A 21618-nucleotide genomic window follows, 5' to 3' on the forward strand; every position below is an offset into this window, starting at 1 on the left:
AAAAAAAGGGGGGGGGGGCATTCCATTGCACCCAACATGACAGAGCCTGAAGAAAAGTAAACACAAGTTTCTTGTAAAACTGGAGAGCATTTCACCACCCCAGTCCATCTTGCCCTTTTGGTGGTCTCTGAACCCTGGGTCTAAATCTCTAAACATTCCTCAGTAGTTTTGTTGTGACAAATGCATTGAAACACTTGTGCTGGGTGGGAGAGTTGAGTTCACTGCAAATCCACCCAGGTTATATCAGTGGGCAAAATGACACTACTAAAATCTCCAGCAACTCAGAAGGGATTCTTCCTCATTTCCTCTCATAAAACGTTGTGTAGGTCACTGTGTGCTTTTTAACTTCCTCCATGTTGCACCCTAGAAGTTGTTGCATTTCATTTATGGCTGAAATGAATCATAAATATGGTTATATTTTCCCCTCAGTGGACAATTTTTTTTTTATTATAGAGGGTAGCCTGGTATCATTTTAAATGATTTTAAAATGGACATAAATCTCTGTTTCTTAAAAAGCCTGCCAGTGTAAAATTCCATGCACACAGTTAGGCCCTTTGAATTCTTCATGCAGTTGTGGGTTCTGTTCATAACGTTTTACTAGAAAAAGGTTTGAAATTTGATTCTTTCTGAAATCATTTTGGCCGTCCCGCCATCCATTGCGGATTGATGTCTCTTCTAAAACATTGGTTCTCTGAACAAAGTTTAGTAGAGGGGTGAATCCATTGGTGCAACATGTAGTTAAAAGTAATAAATAAATAGACATTTTTGGCAGTCTTTTTTTCATCAGACGCAAAAATGTATGCCCAAAAGGTTACCGATTGGGAGGTTTTTTGTTCACACAATTTTTGCACATAAATTTATTATGTACAGTTGTGCCTCAACTTTATTATGTGCAGTGTATGTTCAGCCGTTGTTGCACAAGAATTTATGTGCAGTAGTTTTTGAACATAACAGAGCAGGCTTTTTTATGTGCAGCGCCTAGCACATAAAGGTTTATGAGCAGCTTCTGAGCAGAACAAAAAACACTTTCATCTGTAGCCTCTCTAGGGTTGCCAGACTTCCATCACCCCCCTTACCAGACTCTCCCAGCACAACACACACTATACCACACATTTACACCGACTAGTGTTAGGTGAGTGCAGTACAGAAAGGGTGTATAGCTAAGGGAATATTAAAGGAGACATTGTGAAGGCTGTGATGCATGGGTTATCTTCTACAATACTTGTGGTCAGGGGTAGGTGTGCGCCTCTGAATGGAGAGGTAGTGTAAGCAGGAAAGGAGGTCAATTTTTTGAATTTACCAAGGTGCTAGTTAGATTTTAAAACTGAAATCTAATGAACTAGATTTGCTAATTTGATGACTTTCATAGCGAATATTAGAATGGAATCTAACAGGATAATCCCTTTTTTTTATTAAGGTCCAGGAGCATTTGCTTACTAATGGCTGGAAGTTGAAGCTAGACCAATTCAGACTGGAAATAAGGCATACATTTTTAACAGTGAGTAATTTACTGCTTACCAAGGGTTGTGATGGATTCTCCATCATTGGCAAATATTAAATCAAGATTGGCTATTTTTCTAAATACTATGCTCTAACAATTATTTTGGGAAAAAGAAAAGGAGTACTTGTGGCACCTTAGAGACTAACAAATTTATTTGAGCATAAGCTTTCGTGAGCTACAGCTCACTTCACTGGATGCATTCAGTGGAAAACACAGTGGGGAGATTTGTATACATAGAGAACATGAAACAATGGGTGTTACCATACACACTGTAATGAGACTGATCATTTAAGGTGAGTTGTTACCAGCAGGAGAGCGGGGGCACGGGGGGGGGGAAGCCTTTTGTAGTGATAATCAAGGTGGGCCATTTCCAGCAGTTGACAAGAACATCTGAGGAACAGTGGGGGAGGGGGGTGAATAAACATGGGGAAATAGTTTTACTTTGTGTAATGACCCATCCACTCCCAGTCTCTATTCAAGCCTAATTTAATTGTATCCAGTTTGCAAATTAATTCCAATTCAGCAGTCTCTAGTTGGAGTCTGTTTTTGAAGTTTTTTTGTTGAAGAATTGCAACTTTTAGGTCTGTAATCGAGTGACCAAAGAGATTGAAATGTTGGTGTTTTCAGGAAGATCACCGATGGATTGTAGTTTCCTCAGGAAGTCAGTGGTGTCTCAAAGATAGCTGGGAGTGCTGGTAGTGTAGGGCCTGAGGAGGGAGTCTACATAGCCAGACAATCCTGCTGTGAGGGTGCCAATGCCTGAGATGATGGGGCGTCCAGGATTTCCAGGATTCAGGGGACACCATCATAGGGCCTAATCACATCAGCCACACTATCAGAGGCTCGTTCACCTGCACATCTACCAATGTGATATATGCCATCATGTGCCAGCAATGTCCCTCTGTCATGTACACTGGTCAAACTGGACAGTCTCTATGTAAAAGAATAAATGGACACAAATCACACGTCAAGAATTATAACATTCAAAAACCAGTTGGAGAACACTTCAATCTCTTTGGTCACTCGATTACAGACCTAAAAGTTGCAATTCTTCAACAAAAAATCTTCAAAAACAGACTCCAACAAGATATTGCTGAATTGGAATTAATTTGCAAACTGGATACAATTAACTTAGGCTTGAATAGAGACTGGGAATGGATGTGTCATTACACAAACTAAAACTCTTTCCCCATGTTTATTCCCCCCCCACCCGTTCCTCAGACGTTCTTGTCAACTGCTGGAAATGGCCCACCTTGATTATCACTACAAAAGGTTCCTCCCTCCCCTCTCCTCCCCCCGCCCCGCTCTCCTGCTAGTAATAGCTCACCTTAAGTGATCACTCTGGTTACAGTGTGTATGGTAACACCCATTGTTTCATGTTCTCTATGTATAGAAATCTCCCCACTGTATTTTCCACTGAATGCACTCGATGAAGTGAGCTGTAGCTCACGAAAGCTTATGCTCAGATAAATTTGTTAGTCTCTAAGGTGCCACAAGTACTCTTTTTCTTTTTGCGAATACAGACTAACATGGCTGCTACTCTGAAACCTGCAACTATTTTGGGAACATTCTATGGCCTATTCAGGAGGTCAGACTAGATGATCACAAAGGTCACTTCTGGCTTGGAGTCTATGGAATTTTAACACTGGGTTCTTTTTCAGACCAGTTTTGGACACTGTTTCTCAGATTGAGACACTTGTCTATTTTTAACAAATCAACAATTTATGAATTCACTGAGAACTGTATCAGTATACAATCAACAGCTCATCAATCAAGTGTAGACACAATTGATATTTTAGGCATGTACTGAACACACCAATACAGTTCTAAAAGCAGTTGTCAGAGACGATGGTTGAGGCTCAGCAGCAATGCCCTTGAACTATGCAAATCATCGGGACTTCTTATAATTTACTTAGGTTCTAAAGAATTAATGATCATAACACACTTATCACCTTTCCAGTAATTCCCCAGGGAGTAAGGATGTATCAGTCATTAATCCACTTTTGAGAGTGTGATTTGTGCTATTTCAATGGATTGATCCTAAAGAGATAAGTTTGGAATATCAAAAGCATTTGCTTAAAGTTATGGTTCAAATCTCTCATACACCAGTTTGTTTGGATTTATAAAGGAGAGCATGTATATAGCATTAGTTAAAATCTAAACTATAGTTATTTCATGTCTTACTAGAGAGTGTAGCCTTAACAAGGTAAACTTCAGTTATTTATATTAAAGAACAGAAGGGAAAATACAATATTTGAAATGAATTTTCATCACTTTTTAACTGGACATTAGTCTCACGGGGGGTTCTGCACCTTCCTTGTGGATTCAGTCATCACTTAGTCCTCTGACCCCAGACAAGGGGGACAGTCTTTCCCACACAGGGGCTTGGCAACCTCCCTCTGGAAAATTCTGAGGTTCCACACAATGACTCAATGTCATATACCCTGATTTCAGGGCTCCTTGCAGGGGCCACCCTCTAATTTCTACTGCTCATTTGCCAACTGCCTCTTAGATTTTGCAGTTTCTTTGCTTCTTTTGTCAATATCCAGCAGGTGGTGTCAGTGTATAACACATTTCTTTCTGTCTTTCTTTTAGTCGGAGAATTCAATTCACTTCATGGATTGTATTTCATTTGCAGTTCTGGCTACCAGTTGGGGTCCCCCTTTTTAGGCAATTTCTCTTAATATTTCAAATTTATACCTTGGTTAGGTGATTATATCTTTCAACATTCCTTTTTGTGCTATGCAACTTTTATCATAAGAACCCAAGAATGGCCAATGGTCCATCTAGCCCACTATTCTGTCTTCCAACAGTGTCCAGTGCCAGATGCTTCAGAAGGAATGAACAGAACAGGGCAATTATTGAGTGTTCCATCCTATTGTATAGTCCCAGCTTCTGGTGGTCAGAAGCTTAGGGACATCAAGAGCATGGGGTTGAGTCCCTGACTGTCTTGGCTAATAACCACTGATGAATGTATCTGTCACACACTAATTTAATTCTTTTTTGAGACCAGTTATACTTTTGGTCTTCACAGCATCCTCGACAATATGTTTCACAGATTGTGTGTTGTATAAAGAAGTTCTTCTTTACACTTGTTTTAAACCTGCTGCCTGTTAATTGCATTTGGGTGATCCCCTGGTTCTTGTGTTATGTGAATGGGTAAATAACACTTTCCTATTCACTTTCTTCATACCAGTGATAATTTCATAATGATATTTCTCTATCATATCCCCTCTTAATCCTCTCTTATCTAAGATGAATAGTTCCAGTCTTTTTAAATCTCTCCTCATATGGAAGCTGTTTCATATGCCTAATCATTTTTGTTGCCCTTTTCTGTATCTTTTCCAATTCTAATTATATATATATATATATATATAATATGAGAAAGAGAGATGTGCGAAGACCAAAACTGCACACAGTATTCCAGGTATGGGTGTACCCTGGATTTATATAATGGCATTATTTTTTCTTATTATCTATCCCTTTCCTAATGGTTCCTAATGTTGCTACCTTTTTTTACTGCTGTTGCAAACTGAGTAGATGTTTTCAGAGGACAATCCATGATGACACCAAGATCTCTTTCTTGAGTGGTAACAGCTAATTTAGATGCCATCATTCTGCATGCATAGTTGGGATTATGTTTTCCAATGTGCATTACTTTGCATTTATCAACACTGAATTTCTTCTGTCATTTTATAGTTTTGTAGGATCCCTTTGTAATTCTTCAGTCAGCTATGAAATTAACGGTCTCGAATAATGTTGTACTGTCGGCAAACTTTGCCACCTCACTGTTTACCCTTTTCCCAGATCATTTATGAATATGTTGAACAGCACAGGTTGCAGTACAGATCCTTGGGGGACACTGCTATTATACCTCTCTCCACTCTGAAAATTGACCATTTATTCCTACTCTTTGTTTTTTATCTCCTTAGCTAGTTATTGATCCATTATAGGACAGTCCCACTTAACCCACGACTGCTTTTCTTACTTAAGAGCCTTTCATGTGGGACCTTGTCAAAGGCTTCTGAAAGTTCAAGTATGCTATATTAATTGGATCACCGTTGTCCACATGCTTGTTGACACCCTCAAATAATTCTAATAGATTGGTGAGGCATGATTTCCTTTTACAAAAGCCATGTTGACTCTTCTCCAAAATATCATGTTCATCTGTGTCTGATAATTCTGTTCTTTACTGTAGTTTCAAGTTTGCCTGGTACTGAAGTTAGGCTTACTGACCTGTAGCTGCCTGGAGCCTTTTTTAAAAAAATCAATGTTACATTAGCTATCTTCCAGCCATCTGGTAGAGAGGCTGATTAAAGCAATAAGTTACATTCCACATTAGAAGTTCTGCAATTTCATATTTGAGATCCTTCAGAATTCTTGGATGAATACAATCTGTTCCTGGTGACTTATTACTGTTGAATTAATCAATTTGTTTCAAACCCTCCTCTGGGTGCAACAATTGTTTACACGGAAAACAAACAAAATCCTGTATAGTCTTCCAAATCTAGTGGTCATCATCTCTACAGTCTTGGATATAACCAAATATTTTTCACTTCACATCTTTCAAGGCTTATCACAGGATGAGATATTACATTAGGAAGAACAAGAGAAATTGTTCACAGATAGTTCAAGGCAAACAAATGTACAGTTTCTAAGTTGAGGTGAAATATTTTATATATGTGATGGAGTGGACTAGGTCCAGAGGCCCCCTGCTGGAGGCCTCTGGATCCTACCGCACCCCATCCCAGAGAGGAGCAGAAGAGAAGTCCTCCAAGTGGTCTAGAGTGGTTGCAGGGAAGCAGCCACTGAGGGAGGCTGCAGGGAGCAGCCAATCCAGGCTCAGCAGGCCCATGTGCAGGGAGCTGCAGTGCAGAGCAGAGAGCAGTTGTTACCTGGAGCTGGAGGAATGAGGGCTGTGTTCATGGCTAGCTGAAGGAGCAGCAGGACCACGGACAGATCAGTCTGCTGGCCGGGACTGGGGGAGCAAGAAGGAGCTCCTGGCTGGCTGCTAGGACCGAGTTGAGGGTGGGCTGCAGGAAGACAGTGTCTCCAGGGAGGAAGCCCTGGAGGTATGGCCCCATACCAGGGCCAGGACTATTTAAAGACTGAGCCCAAGGAGGGCTACAGAGATACCAACAGAGGATAGGCCCCAGTGGACTGTATACCCCAGAAGGGATCTGTTCTGTTTCACATACAGATTGTGTGTGTGACTCTGCTGGACGGCTGAGTCATTGAAAACCCACCTGCGAAACCACTGATAGGGGTCACTGCAAGCTGAAAGACGTCAGACACACCTGACCAGAAAGGGGTGCTCATGACAGGTGGGTGCCACCCTGTTACACTATATAACAGGAATGGATAACCTTTTTTCTACCAGGGGCCATTGACCCACAGGCGGGCACAGAGGCTCAGGGCTTCTCCTAGGCTTCGGGTTGGGGCCAGAAATGATGTGTTCAGGGTAGGGTGTGGGAGGGAGCTCTGGGCTGGGGCAGGGGGTTGGGGTGCGTGAGGGAGTGAGGACTCTGGCTGGGGGTGCGAGCTCTGGGGTGGGACTGGGGATGAGGGGTTTGGGGTACAGGAGGAGGCTCAATGCTGGGGCCAGGGGGTTTGGAGTGCAGGAGTAGCTTTGGGGTGTGGGCAGAGGTTGGGGATGTGGGCTCCGGGAGGGAGTTTGGGTGTCGGAGGGGGCTCAGGGCTGGGGCAAGGGGTTGGGGTGCAGGGTCTGGGAGGGAGTTAAGGTGTGGGAGGGGGTCCTGATATGGGTTTGGGGTGTGCACTCTGGCCGGGCAGTGCTTACCTCAGTCGGCTCCTGGTCGGCAGCACAGCAGGGCAGCTAAGGCAGGCACCCTACCGGCCCTGGCTTTGCGCTGCTCCTGGAAGCGTCTGGCATGTCCGGCCCCTAGGTGGAGGTGCAGGCAAGGTGACTCTGCACGGTGCATGGTGACCGTACCTGCAGGCACTTCCCCCATAGCTCCCATTGGCTGCGGTTCCCAGCCAATGGGAGCTGCGGAGCCGGCACTGGGGGTGGGGGCAGCACGTGGCGCTTCCCTGATCGCCCCTGCACCTTGAGGCCGCAGAGACATGCTGGCCGTTTTCTGGAGCTGTGCGGAGCCGACCAGACTTTTAACGGCCTGGCAACCTTTAGCTTCCCCCTGCAGTGGGGCAATCCGGAACTTGTGGCTCTAGCCCTGCAGGGGGTGGGAGCGCTGAGGCTTGGGGCTTTCGGCCCACGGCATGGAGACTTTCTGTGGGCCGGATGAAATTAAGCAATGGGTGGTTCGCCATCCCGGCAATATAATATAGATATTTAGGCATCAGGAAGCTTGACCTCTGAAACTTCCAGGTTCTTGGGTCACCAGCAACTTATTCCTAACTGGTTTTAACCAACATTTTGTTTTTCCTTTCCTCTGACTCTTAATTAAAACACACAGGATACCACAGGGCACTCTACACAAGAAAGGGGGCAGTTATTTTTTTGTCACCTGGCAGGAGTTCTACTTAACTAGACCAACGGAGATGGAAGTCACATCCATAAATAAATTATGGATGTCTTCATTTTGAGAAACAGTAGTTGGAAAAACCTCTATCAGAGCTTTCCCGTTCTCGGAATTGTGTATTTTAGCTTCATTTAATGCTCCCTAGACAAGATGTCCCACCTGTTGGGATGGGTCTATTGACTCACACTGTCTTTACCTGTGGGAGGAAGCTAAGGTTTGCAATATGCATAAGGGTGATGCCACCAAATAGTTAAAAGGACAGAGAGAGAGTTGCCATCAACATATTTTCAAGGCATATTTTAAAGTCTATACGTCTTACAGTAGTGGGTATGTACTGATTGATAGGTAGTTTCACTTCCTTGCTTTTGTGTGAGCTTAGTGTGTGTGGGTGTAGCAACCCTAACGGTTTCACAACAACTTCTTTTTGTCTGTTCATTATTATTTGTGTTGTGGTAGCACCCCAGGGGCTGGATAAGGGCCTCATTATGCTGGGTTCTGAACACACATAACAAAAACTGGTCCCTATATCAACAAGATTGCACTCTAAGCTGTAACTCCCACTCATGTTTCCTGAATGCTGCAGGGGATTTACCTTCCTTTGAGGCATGCATGTTCTCGGGTGTAGCTTTGTAAACTACTTAAACTCTTCTGGGATGAAAGTCCCTATAAATATAAAAGATGTTTAGTTATTCTCTCTCTCTTTTATTCTAGCGTCATTTTCACTGTTGAGTTCCCTTGAACTCCGTAGTCACAATTGTCACAAGATTTCCCATGCAAAGATTTCTTCTTGTCTCATAAATTCAAATTCAAAAAGGGATCAGATGTTTATATGGATCATGAATAGCCAGAGGTATCATTAATGAAAACACCAATTTTAGATGGGATAATAAAGCTCATGCTTCAGTGCTTTAGCCAATCTCTAACTGTGCAGGATCAGGATGAGACCTAATGGGGGTGGGGATGGTCAGGTTGCCCCACATCTGCCTATTGTGGGATTCTTACACCTTCCACTGAAGCCTCTGTCACTGGCCACTGTTGGAGACAGCTACTGGACATGGTGGACTTTGAATCTGAGCCAGTGTGGTAATTCCTGGTTCCTATGCAAAAAAAAACAAAACAAAAAAACAAAGCAAACCAAAACAATATTATAGAGAGGGGAAGAAAAACCTCCTCCATGCAAAGATATAAAGTTGGTTAGCCCTCGCTGTGTCATGTTTATTATAGAAACTTATATGGTTAATGTGGTGAGAAGGGAGGGTTTAATTTCCACTGAGAGATCTGGCACTGACCTCTGCCAGAAGTAGATGAACCCATGGTGTGTCAAACCCAATGTTCTGCTATCCTTAGTGACAGTGGGTGGCTCTCTGCCTTTAATAATGTATATTCTTTTCAAATACACTTCTATCAACATACAGTGAAAGTACATCACTGCTGGGAAGAAAGTGCCTTTTAAAAAAAACAAAAAACAAAACCCCTACCATTGTAGGCAGTGAGGGAGGGGAAAAGTGAGTTGCATTATTAGCTTGATTGGCCAACGGAGGAGCCGTTCAAGGCTCCCCTGCAGCATTATAAATGTGTGTAATTATAGTAATGTGTTGGGTTTTTTTGCTGTGGCATGTTAAAATTCCAACTATTTATACATTTGTCGATAACACAAAGCCCCTGAGAATATGTGCATGGTTTTTATATAGTAAATGAAAGGCATTTCCCAATGGCCCTCTCTTTTCCACATCAATATTTTATTAATCTAAAATCCATCCCCATCATGATTACATAGCGGATTCAAATGTCAACATTTGTGTAAAATACACACAAGCCATATTTTCAGTCCACAGAAATCCTTCAGAAGCATCATCTTGATCTATTTCTTAAAGCAAGTGCCCCCAAAGTGCAATACACAATTAAGACATACAGTTTTGTATCTTATTTGGATTCAAGGAATGGCACTAGGGTAACATGTTAATGCAAGACACAGGACCTTCTAAAATAGGACTTACTATATACGATAGGTGTGACTTCTGTGACCACTTATTGATATTGCCTCTTGGACAGGGCTACAATGGGCCTGTGGGATTCTCCATAAAAATGGTCCCAAAGAAAAAAAAATCAAAGTTTAAGACCACAGATGGCTGCAGACTGATGGATGAGGGAGTATAAGGAAATAGGGACCACATTGGTCGGCATGCTAGGCAGTCATGTCAGCACACCAGTAGCCTAATTGTCAAGTTACTAGGTTTGGAGTGAGCCCTGTAGCCTTTTCTAGAATGGGTAAAGCATACACTGGATAGGTTTCAGAGTAGCAGCCGTGTTAGTCTGTATTCACAAAAAGAAAAGGAGTACTGTATTTTCCACTGAATGCATCCGATGAAGTGAGCTGTACCTCACAAAAGCTTATGCTCAAATAAATATGTTAGTTTCTAAGGTGCCACAAGTACTCCTTTTCTTTATACACTGGATAGCCATCTGTCTTGGGTGGTTTAGACACAACAAATCCTGCATCTTGGCAGGCGGTTAGACTAGATGATCCTAGTGGTCCCTTCTAACCCTATGGTTCTACGATTCTATACACCAAGATGTGATGTGCTGGGATCTCCATGAGCGGATTCTTCCCTAGATCTTCCCTCAGATGGATTCCTCACAGAAGGGCTCTAGGCTTTAGCTAGTAATTAGTTTCCTAGTGCTGCTCTAACTATGGAACAGGCAACTGCGTATCAGCATAGCCAGTTTCTGTTTTGCTTGTCTTATTTGGGTATTTTATTTGTAGTGCTTCCTAGACAGTGGGTGTCACTAGACTGGGCCAGACACAGAGAACGGCTTCCAGAAAGCAAGACGGCTCCTTTACTGAGAGCAACATAGTGCTTTTTCTCCCCACTAGTGTGGCAGAAGGGCCAGTGCACACAAAGGGGGAGAGAGAAAAGAGACTAGGCAAGCTTAGGGATGGTAGCCTCTGTATCTAATCAAGCTTGTCTAAGCTAAATTCTCACTACAAAAAGTGGGAAAAAAAGGGGATGAGGATAGAGGAGTTGCATGAAAATTGACACAGTAGCTGGCAAGAGATGACAAGAACTTTAGGGTCACGTCTCACCTCAGGGGTGGTGATGTCATCTGGTCTCCCTTTCCTCATCTAGTCCAGTCAGAAAGTTTCAGGACCAGAAAAAAGAAGGCTCAGTGGAGTGATGGCGAATCCCTGGGGTGTGATTCTCCATTGCCTTGCACCTGTACAGCTGTTTACACCTGTGCAAAGTGGCCATCCAGCGCTACCAGATCAGAACGGTAGAATTTTACAGCCATTTTGCATTCACTTTATACGGATGTAAATAACTGCACAAGATGCAGGCCAATGGTGATTCAGTTCCCTGGGCTGACTGCCCTGGTGGTGATGCTGCTGCTGAGCCTGATGATAATGCCTGATGCCGTGCAACAGCTCCTCGTTGTGCTGTGTGAGCTGCCTAGTGCTCCCCAGAAAAGAAGTGTCCCAAAGGAAGGGCAACCTTGGCCCAATCCAAACAAGTTTGTATAATCCATAGAAAGGGACTTTATCCTACCTTAAGAAGATTCTGATCTGCTGCTATGTGAGAATTCTGTAACCTCATCAGGAGCCTTAACAGCCCTAATCAGCAATTCCTCAGTTGACACCATTTCTTTAATCTATTCTGTGCTCTCCTGTCCCCAACAATTTTGCTATATTATGTAGAGTCATAGAACCATAGGGCTAGAAGGGACTGCAAGGGGCATCTAGTCTAAAGCCCCTGCCAAGATGTAGGATTGGCCACTATAAGATTTCAAGAAAGTTTGGGGCTCACTATAAAAGAGGGAGTGAATTGGATTGTGTTCTATCTTGTGCATCATCACCAGAATTGGTTACTGAGTTTCAGACTGTTTTACCTGTGCAATACATTGAAAGCTATAGGTTGCACAGGTCCTAGTGCATAATCTGACAGTGGGTTTACACTGCTGTAACTGAGGATCTTAGCTGGCCTGTTGAATCTTTACTATTAGTGATGATTCATGAAATGGAAGAAATCCGGCTTGATGCTGAGCTCCCAGAATGCTGGGTCAGCAGTTTAAAAAAACAAAACAAAACTTTGTACTTGAAATCTGAGCCCACTTGATAAAGAATCGTTGAGACACGACCAACACAAAAGCCCATGCTGCAGTTTTTTCCAGCTACACTGTTCAGACTAGAATCCCGGTTCGATGAGTTCCCCTGTGACGTGGGTGGTGATAAAAAATTATTCTCCTGTGTGGATGGCAGCCTAGGTGGTTGACAATGAATGTGAGCCATTTCAAGTTTAAGGATGTTTTCTTTTATTAACAAGGAATGGAGTTTGCAAGACTAGTGCAAATGTGGCAGAGAAATAAAATCTAGGATCAAATTATATACTGGTTTGCACAGGGTGTAAATCAGCAAAAATTTGTTTTCTGGAGTGCACACTGTAAAAGCATAGAAGTCGTATGTAGAAGAATAAATGTTTGTTTATGAAATGCCAAAAGAAAAAAGAATAAAAACAAAGTGAGAGTGGGAGAAATGCTTTCTTACTATGAAAAGTGTTTTAGTTTCAGGGGTCAAACATCTTGATGTTTTTTAAAATGCAAAGAACCCAACTGTTTGCATCTGCAGATCCATTCCTTTTGCAAGATTGTAAGAATCTTCAATATAGAACTATTACAGGAGAACACAAAGCCCCTTCAGTATAATAATCATTTCAATTATTTTGAAATATGTTTTAAAAATATTCTTTAGCTGCTCGCTGTGAGACACCGGTATGTAGCTGCCATTAGCGTCCGGACTGCTGTTCCTGAGAGATCTCACGTTTGATAGTCTGAGAATACATAATGCTTGGCTGACATAAATGCCTCTGCCTGAGGCAGTCTTTATTGCCAGTGTCATTAGATGCCAAAATTTATTGTTCCTCGGATATTCTAACTAGAAAATAATGGAAGAAACTCATGTTTAAAGTAAATTACACATAGTGCCAGGTAATAGCTGAAATTTGCTTCTGTTTATGACACAGGGCAGGCAATCACTTTTTAGAAGTACATAAATATGAAATATCTAAATAACCCCAGTTTTATGTGACCTCCCTGACATGTTGGTTTTCTCTCCTCAGCGATGTGCTTACTGAGACAGCGATGTGCCTTATATACACTGTATGTACAAATGATCTGTTATGATGATCAGGGCAACTGCACCTGTATGTCCTCTCAGTGGTCCAGCAAGGGCACCCACTCTCAGCTCTCCAGCTCCCTAGCTGTTGTCTTTCTTGGGTGGAGACCTCTATTTCTCTCCTTTCTGACTGGGGTGTTTCCAGACTGCACAGTTCCCTGCCTTCACAGTGGTATTTGCTTTTCTCTTCTAAGATTGATAACAGAGTGATTGTCAACAGTTTTAAGTTAAACACACAGCTCTTTCTATGCCAGCCTATTTTATTCTTAAGGAAAAAGCACTACACAGAAAACATTAAAAGCAATAAAAGAGCCTACATCAATGCTAATAAGCTTACTAGAATTCACCTGAACCCTAACACGGGCTCTGGCAGGAGCAATCTTTCAATAGCCCACCTGTTATAACACACAGGTCTCAAACATACACAGTTCATGGGAGTTGCCACACTCTAACCTTCCACCTGGCAGCCTGCTGACAATGGCTTATCTGGGACCCATAAAGCCCAGCCCTCATGTGAGGCTCCACCCCTGAGGCCTGAGCGGTGGACTCCCAGAGCAGCTGATTGGCCAGCAGCAGGAACAGGTAGCTGTCCTAACAACTGGTCTTCTCTCTGGTCTGGGCTGTGTCTTGTGCTTCTTCAGCTTGATTTCCTGGCATCCCAAACCGGCTTGACTTCTGGCATCTGACTTGTGGTTCCCAACCCACAGTTTGGCTCCTGCCTCTGACCCCCTGGTATCTGGACATGGCCTGACTCTGGTTCCTGACTAGTTATTCTGATCTCCAGTTTGTTTTTTGCTTCTGTATCCTGACCCAGCCAACTCTTGACTCCTGTCTTGTGAGTTTGGGATCTGGCTCCTACTAGTAGGTCTAGCCACCCATGACCCAGCTATGATAGCTTGTTTGGACCATAATAATCCTATGGAACCGAGCCTGGTGCGAGAGGGATGGACCCAGCAGCACCAACAAAGCCACCAGAAGCATTCAACTCCCCCCAAATCAAGCACTGCAAACCCAAGTTGGGCAGCTGATCTTGGACAACCAGTGGCTGCAGGAGCAAGTGAGGCAGCTTGCCTCCAAGAATACTGTGCTGCGAACAGCCTGCAGTGCCTTGCCCTGGATAAGGGCCTGTGATTCCCTTGCTTGCACAGTTCGGGAACCACTGGTGGTTCTGGAGTTTAATGAACCAGTGCCACCTACTGTTTCTGATGCTTCTCCAAATCTATACCTCTGACCAGGCCAAGGTGGCCTTGGTAATCAGCCTGCTGACAGGAGACTCATTAGACTTGGCCTCCTCGTGGCGAACGGGGGAAGTCCCAGATGACTGGAAAAAGGCTAATGTAGTGCCAATCTTTAAAAAAGGGAAGAAGGAGGATCCTGGGAACTACAGGCCAGTCAGCCTCACCTCAGTCCCCGGAAAAATCATGGAGCAGGTCCTCAAGGAATCAATCCTGAAGCACTTACACGAGAGGAAAGTGATCAGGAACAGTCAGCATGGATTCACCAAGGGTAGGTCATGCCTGACTAATCTAATCGCCTTCTATGATGAGATTACTGGTTCTGTGGATGAAGGGAAAGCAGTGGATGTATTGTTTCTTGACTTTAGCAAAGCTTTTGACACGGTCTCCCACAGTATTCTTGTCAGCAAGTTAAACAAGTATGGGCTGGATGAATGCACTATAAGGTGGGTAGAAAGTTGGCTAGATTGTCGGGCTCAAAGGGTAGTGATCAATGGCTCCATGTCTAGTTGGCAGCCGGTGTCAAGTGGAGTGCCCCAGGGGTTGGTCCTGGGGCTGGTTTTGTTCAATATCTTCATAAATGATCTGGAGGATGGTGTGGATTGCACTCTCAGCAAATTTGCGGATGATACTAAACTGGGAGGAGTGGTAGATACGCTGGAGGGCAGGGATAGGATACGGAGGGACCTAGACAAATTGGAGGATTGGGCCAAAAGAAACCTGATGAGGTTCAATAAGGATAAGTGCAGGGTCCTGCACTTAGGACGGAAGAACCCAATGCACAGCTACAGACTAGGGACCGAATGGCTAGGCAGCAGTTCCGCGGAAAAGGACCTAGGGGTTACAGTGGACGAGAAGCTGGATATGAGTCAGCAGTGTGCCCTTGTTGCCAAGAAGGCCAATGGCATTTTGGGATGTATAAGTAGGGGCATAGCGAGCAGATTGAGGGACGTGATCGTTCCCCTCTATTCGACATTGGTGAGGCCTCATCTGGAGTACTGTGTCCAGTTTTGGGCCCCACACTACAAGAAGGACGTGGATAAATTGGAGAGAGTCCAGCGAAGGGCAACAAAAATGATTAGGGGTCTGGAACACATGACTTATGAGGAGAGGCTGAGGGAACTGGGATTGGTTAGTCTGCAGAAGAGAAGAATGAGGGGGGATTTGATAGCTGCTTTCAACTACCTGAGAGGTGGTTCCAGAGAGGATGGTTCTAGACTATTCTCAGTGGTAGAAGAGGACAGGACAAGGAGTAATGGTCTCAAGTTGCAGTGGGGGAGGTTTAGGTTGGATATTAGGAAAAACTTTTTCACTAGGAGGGTGGTGAAACACTGGAATGCGTTACCTAGGGAGGTGGTAGAATCTCCTTCCTTGGAAGTTTTTAAGGTCAGGCTTGACAAAGCCCTGGCTGGGATGATTTGATTGGGGATTGGTCCTGCTTTGAGCAGGGGGTTGGACTAGATGACCTCCTGAGGTCCCTTCCAACCCTGATATTCTATGATTCTATGATTCCTCGCTGCTGGAAGGCCATAGCCAGGTGCTGTCAAACTGGGATGCATTTCTCCAGTTGATGTCAACCATCTTCAGTGACCTGCACTGAGCTCAAATGGCCAATGCCTTCCTGAGGGGATTCCGGCACAGGCAAGGCACAGTGGCCTCCTATGCAGCATGCTTTCATTGCCTCACATACAGAGTGGAATGAAGCAGCGCAGCTGTACCTGTTCTAGCGGAGCTTGAAGGAAGAAATCCTTCAAAGTTCAAGGTGAACTGGCCTGTGTAGAGATGCTTATGGGCCTAGACGCCCTGGTGTTCCTGACCATGCATGCAGATACCTGCTGCAAGAACAAAGGGAGGAGAAAAGAGGTTCCCTACAGCTTCCTACATGCATGACCTCACCTTCTGTATCGCTTGCCGAACCCATGCAAGTCTATCTGGCTTATCAGTTACTCACCCCCATAAATGCCACCTGTGCTTCTACTGTGGTGAACCTGGCCATGCCATTTCAGCCTGCCCAGTGCAAATGCCGAGGAGCTTGAAGAAGCAAGCTGGTCCAGGCACAGTATGGGGAACCAGTCTGGGCCTTGACAGAAGAGAATTTCCCCCTGTCTGACTCCTCATGGACCCTGAGCCCCATCCAGGGTCTTCTCATTTGCAGGTGCCTATCAGCTGCACATTCTGGGGGACCCCCAATAGATTCTCCTCCCACAGGACCTCATCAGTTTGGGATCAGTGGACAATTTTATGGCTGCATCTACAGCTTGTGCCCTACAGATTCCTCTGCTACACAAGGCCATGTGTGACACGGTTGACCTATTGACAGTTCCTCACTGTCTTCAGGTGCAGTTGTGGGGGAGACTGTCCCCTGGGAAGCCATTATTCAAGGACACAGAGAAATAATACAATCCAGTGTGATCCATTCCCTGCATTTCACCCTGATCCTTGGCACCACCTGGCTGACCCTTCATAATCCGCTCTTCATGGTGAAAACAGAAGGTCACTTTCCCATCCGAATTTGTTGACAACATGGTCAGTGGCCAGTAAATGTTACACCTAAACCCATGAAGGTTCAAGTAGGTGCAGTTGCCTGCACTGAAATACCTACGTGGGGAACTGTGGAACTTCTCTCTAAGTACCATAACTCCACAGATGATCTGTGAGAAGAAGAATGCAAAAAACCTCTCCCAACATAGGGATTACAATTGCCGCATAGATGTTAATCCAGGGGTGAAGATACCATGTGGGCAGATATACACAATGTCAGAGCCTGAACTGGCTGCGTTGTGAGAATATTTCCAAAAGAACCTGGCCTGTGGATTCATCTGCAAGTCAACTTCTCCAATCCTTCATGTAAAAAAAGGATGGTAGCTTCCACCTCTGTGTTTGATTACCAAGCCCTAAATCAAATAACAATCCAGAAGCGTTACTTGTTACCGCTGATCCCTGATTTGCTGGACTGTTGGATGGCTGCCCACATATTCACTAAACTGGATCTCCTGGGAGTTTATAATCTTGTCCATATCAAAGAGGTAGATGAATGGAAGACTGCCTTTTGAACCTGCTATGACCACTTTTGAATATTTAATTGTCATTCATACTGGCTAATGTCCCAGTGATGTTCCAGCACTTAATTAACAATGTGCTACAAAACCTCCTGGACCGGTTTGTAGTGGTGTACTTATATCATATATTGATCTTTTCAGACTACATAGACCAACACACCATTCAAGTCCGTGCAGTCCTGGAGAGACTAGGACAACACAGTCTCTATGCTAAACTTGCAACTTCATTTGATCAGACTTCCACTGAGTTCCTGGGTTTCATCTGTCCCTGGCAGGAATCAAGATGGATCAGCACAAGTTCCAGGCTGTATGTGACTGGGCAGTCCCTCACAATGTGTATGACCTATAATGCTTTTTCTCTTTGCAAACTTTTACGGGATGTTTGTGTCAAAGTTTTTCAAAACAAACTCAGCCCCTCACTGCCCTACTGCAGAAAAACTGGTTGCTCAAAGCCTGGCATACATTCAAGCAGTTGAAATTTGCCCACTGCTCCAGGATTAGCCCATCCAGACATGAGAGAAACTTTTGTTGTGGAAGCCGATGCCTCTAGCATGACAATTGGGGCAGTACTCTCCCAAAGGCTTGGAAATGAGCAAACTACTACTTGAGAAAAGCTTACCCCTGCTGAGTGAAACTATGAGAACTTGGACAAAGAACTTCTGGCAATTAAGACTACCTTTGAAGAGTGGTGACACTACTTGGAAGGGGCCTGTCATCCAGACCAAGTGTTTACTGATCATAACAACCTGGACTATGTGCTCAGGGTCAAGGCCCTAAATCAGTGACAGCTCTGGTGGGCCCTATTCTTCTGCCAGTTTTATTTGACCTAGATCTATTGCCCTGGAACTAGAAATGGCAAGACTGATGTCTTGTCCTGAAGCTATGGCTTTGACCTACAAGGCTCAGAACCAGACACAGAAACTTAGAATATTAGGGTTGGAAGAGGCCTCAGGAGGTCATCTAGTCTAATCCCCTGCTCAATACCAACTAAATCATCCCAGCCAGGGCTATGTCAAGCCGGGCCTTAAAAACCTCTAAGGATGGAGATTCTACCTTCATTCTCATTCCATCATTCTCAAGTCCCACACTTTGCTCAGTGCGACTTGCCACCAGAATCTGCTCATACTCATCTGCTATGCCTTTGTCTCTGGAATTCCACCAGATGAGTTGGCCATTATCAACAGAGAACCATATGACCCCTAGGAGGGGATCACATTTGCAAGGGACGACATCTATGTTCCCCGAGGACCTGCGAGAGTGGTGGTTCTTTAACTATGCCATGACTCCACCCTGCAAGAACATTTAGGGTGGTATAAACTCCAATGATTAACATCGCATTACTTCTGGTGGCCACCTATGTGCCTCATGATAGAGACTTTTGTAGCTTTCTGCCAGGTGTGTGCCTGCACCAAGATCCCATCCCAGAAACCCTACAGTCTTCTCCAATCTCTGGACACCGCATCCTGGCCCTGGGAGGCCACTTTCTTGGACTTTGTGGTGGAACTACCAGAATCCAGTGGTTTCATGATCATTCCGGTAGTGGTAGATTGCTTTTCTAAGATGGCTCACTTCATTCCTTGAATGGGTTTACCCTCCATGGGTGAAACCACCCAACTCTAGATAAACAGTCTGGAGTTGAGTGCATGACAATACTGATCCTCTATAAACTAGAGTGAAACCACCATCTTATCTCAAACAGGCCACAAAACAATGCACAACTTTTCCAGTGAGAACGCTTTGGACCTGTCAGAGCAGTGACCAGAAGATCAGTGTATTGCTTTAACACATACAAAATGAGAAATGATTGCCTACAAAGGAGTACTGCATAAAGGGATCAGAGGGTTATAGTGGATCACAAACTAAATATGAGTCCACAATGTAACACTATTGCAAAAAAAGAAAACATTTGTTCTGGGATGTATTAGCAGGAATGTTGTAAGCAAAACATGAGAGAGAATTCTTCTGCTGTACTCCACACTGATTAGGCCTCAACTAGAGTGTTACTCGCATATTATGTCCAGTTCTGGTTGCCACATTTCAGGAAAGAGATTGACAAATTGGAGAAAGTCTGGAGGAGAGCAACAAAAATGATTAAAGGTCTAGAAAACATGGCCAATGAGGAAATATTGAAAAAACTGGGTTTGTTTCTTCAGGAGAAGAGAAGACTGAGATGGGACTTCATAACAGTTTTCAAGTACATAAAAGTTATTACAAGGAGGAGGGAGAAATATTGTTCTCCTTAACCTCTGAGGATAGGAAAAAAAGCAATGAGCTTAAATTGCAGCAAGGGCTCTTTAGGTAGGTCATTAGGAAAAAGCTTCCTAGCTGTCAGGGTGGTTAAGAACTGGAATAAATTGCATCGGGAGGTTGTGGAATCCCTGTCATTGGAGATTTTTAAGAGCAGGTTAGACCACCACCTGCCAGGAATGGTCTAGATAATACTTAGTCCTGCCATGAATGCAGGGGACTGGTCTAGATGACCTCTCAAGGTTCCTTCTAGTCCTAACATAAGAATGTCAGGATAACATACTGGGTCAGACCAAAGGTCCATCCAGCCCAGTATCCTGTCGACCGATAGTGGCCATTGCCAGATGCCCCAGAGGGAGTGAACCTAACAGGTCTCTCTCTCCTGCCATCCATCTCCACCCTCTGACGAACAGAGGCTAGGGACACCATTCCTTACCCATCCTGGCTAATAGCCATTAATGGACTTAACCTCCATGAATTTATCCAGTTCTCTTTTAAACCCTGTTATAGTCCTAGCCTTCACAACCTCCTCAGGCAAGGAGTTCCACAGGTTGACTGTGCACTGAGTGAAGAAGAACTTCCTTTTATTTGTTTTAAACCTGCTACCCATTAATTTCATTTGGTGGCCCCTAATTCTTATATTATTGGAACAAGTAAATAACTTTTCCTTATTCACTTTCTCCACACCACTCATGATTTTATAAACCTCTATCATATCCCCCCTTAGTCTCCTCTTTTTCAGGCTAAAAAGTCCTAGCCTCTTTAATCTCTCCTCATATGGGACCCGTTCCAAACCCCTAATAATTTTAGTTGCCCTTTTCTGAACCTTTTCTAATGCCAATATATCTTTTTTTGAGATGAGGGGACCACATCTGTACGCAGTATTCAAGAAGTGGGCGTACCATGGATTCATATAAGGGCAATAAGATATTCTCCATATTATTCTCTATCCCTTTTTTAATGATTCCTAACATCCTGTTTGCTTTTTTGACCGCCACTGCACACTGCGTGGACGTCTTCAGAGAAATATCCATGATGACTTCAAGAACTTTTTCCTGATTAGTTGTAGCTAAATTAGCCCCCATCATATTGTATGTATAGTTGGGGTTATTTTTTCCAATGTGCATTACTTTACATTTATCCGCATTAAATTTCACTTGCCATTTTGTTGCCCAATCACTTAGTTTTGTGAGATCTTTTTGAAGTTCTTCACAGTCTGCTTTGGTCTTAACTATATTGAGCAATTTAGTATCATCTGCAAACTTTGCCACCTCACTGTTTACCCCTTTCTCCAGATCATTTATGAATAAGTTGAATAGGATTGGTTCCAGGACTGACCCTTGGGGAACACCACTAGTTACCCTCTCCATTCTGAAAATTTACCATTTATTCCTACCCTTTCTTCCCTGTCTTTTAACCAATTCTCAATCCATGAAAGGATCTTCCCTCTTATCCCATGACAACTTAATTTACATAAGAGCCTTTGGTGAGGTACCTTGTCAAAGGCGTTCTGGAAATCTAAGTACACTATGTCCACTGGATCCCCCTTGTCCACATGTTTGTTGACCCCTTCAAAGAACTCTAATAGATTAGTAAGACTTGATTTTCCTTTACAGAAACCATGTTGACTTTTGCCCAACAATTTATGTTCTTCTATGTGTCTGACAATTTTATTCCTTTACTATTGTTTCAACTAATTTGCCCGGTACTGACATTAGACTTACTGGTCTGTAATTGCCAGGATCACCTCTAGAGCCCTTTTAAAATATTGGCGTTACATTAGCTATCTTCTAGTCATTCTATGATTTTCACTTCCATTTTAAATCAGTACAGATATAAGTGGCTTTGTGTGTGTGTGTGTGGTGCTTTAATTTCCCTTCTTGCAAACCCTTAAGAGACTTTTTATAAG

General features: G+C 43.7%; 1 long non-coding RNA gene across 1 annotated transcript; it reads left to right on the forward strand.

Annotated features, from left to right (window-relative positions):
* Nucleotides 1-2762: 2762 nt before the first annotated feature.
* Nucleotides 2763-19376, forward strand: LOC122461990. The gene is made up of 3 exons (XR_006284307.1): nucleotides 2763-2773; nucleotides 14649-14653; nucleotides 19228-19376. It is a non-coding gene; the product is annotated as an uncharacterized LOC122461990 (long non-coding RNA).
* Nucleotides 19377-21618: the final 2242 nt, after the last annotated feature.

This window comes from Chelonia mydas, chromosome 1 (assembly GCF_015237465.2).
Source record: "Chelonia mydas isolate rCheMyd1 chromosome 1, rCheMyd1.pri.v2, whole genome shotgun sequence".
NCBI lineage: Eukaryota > Metazoa > Chordata > Testudines > Cheloniidae > Chelonia > Chelonia mydas.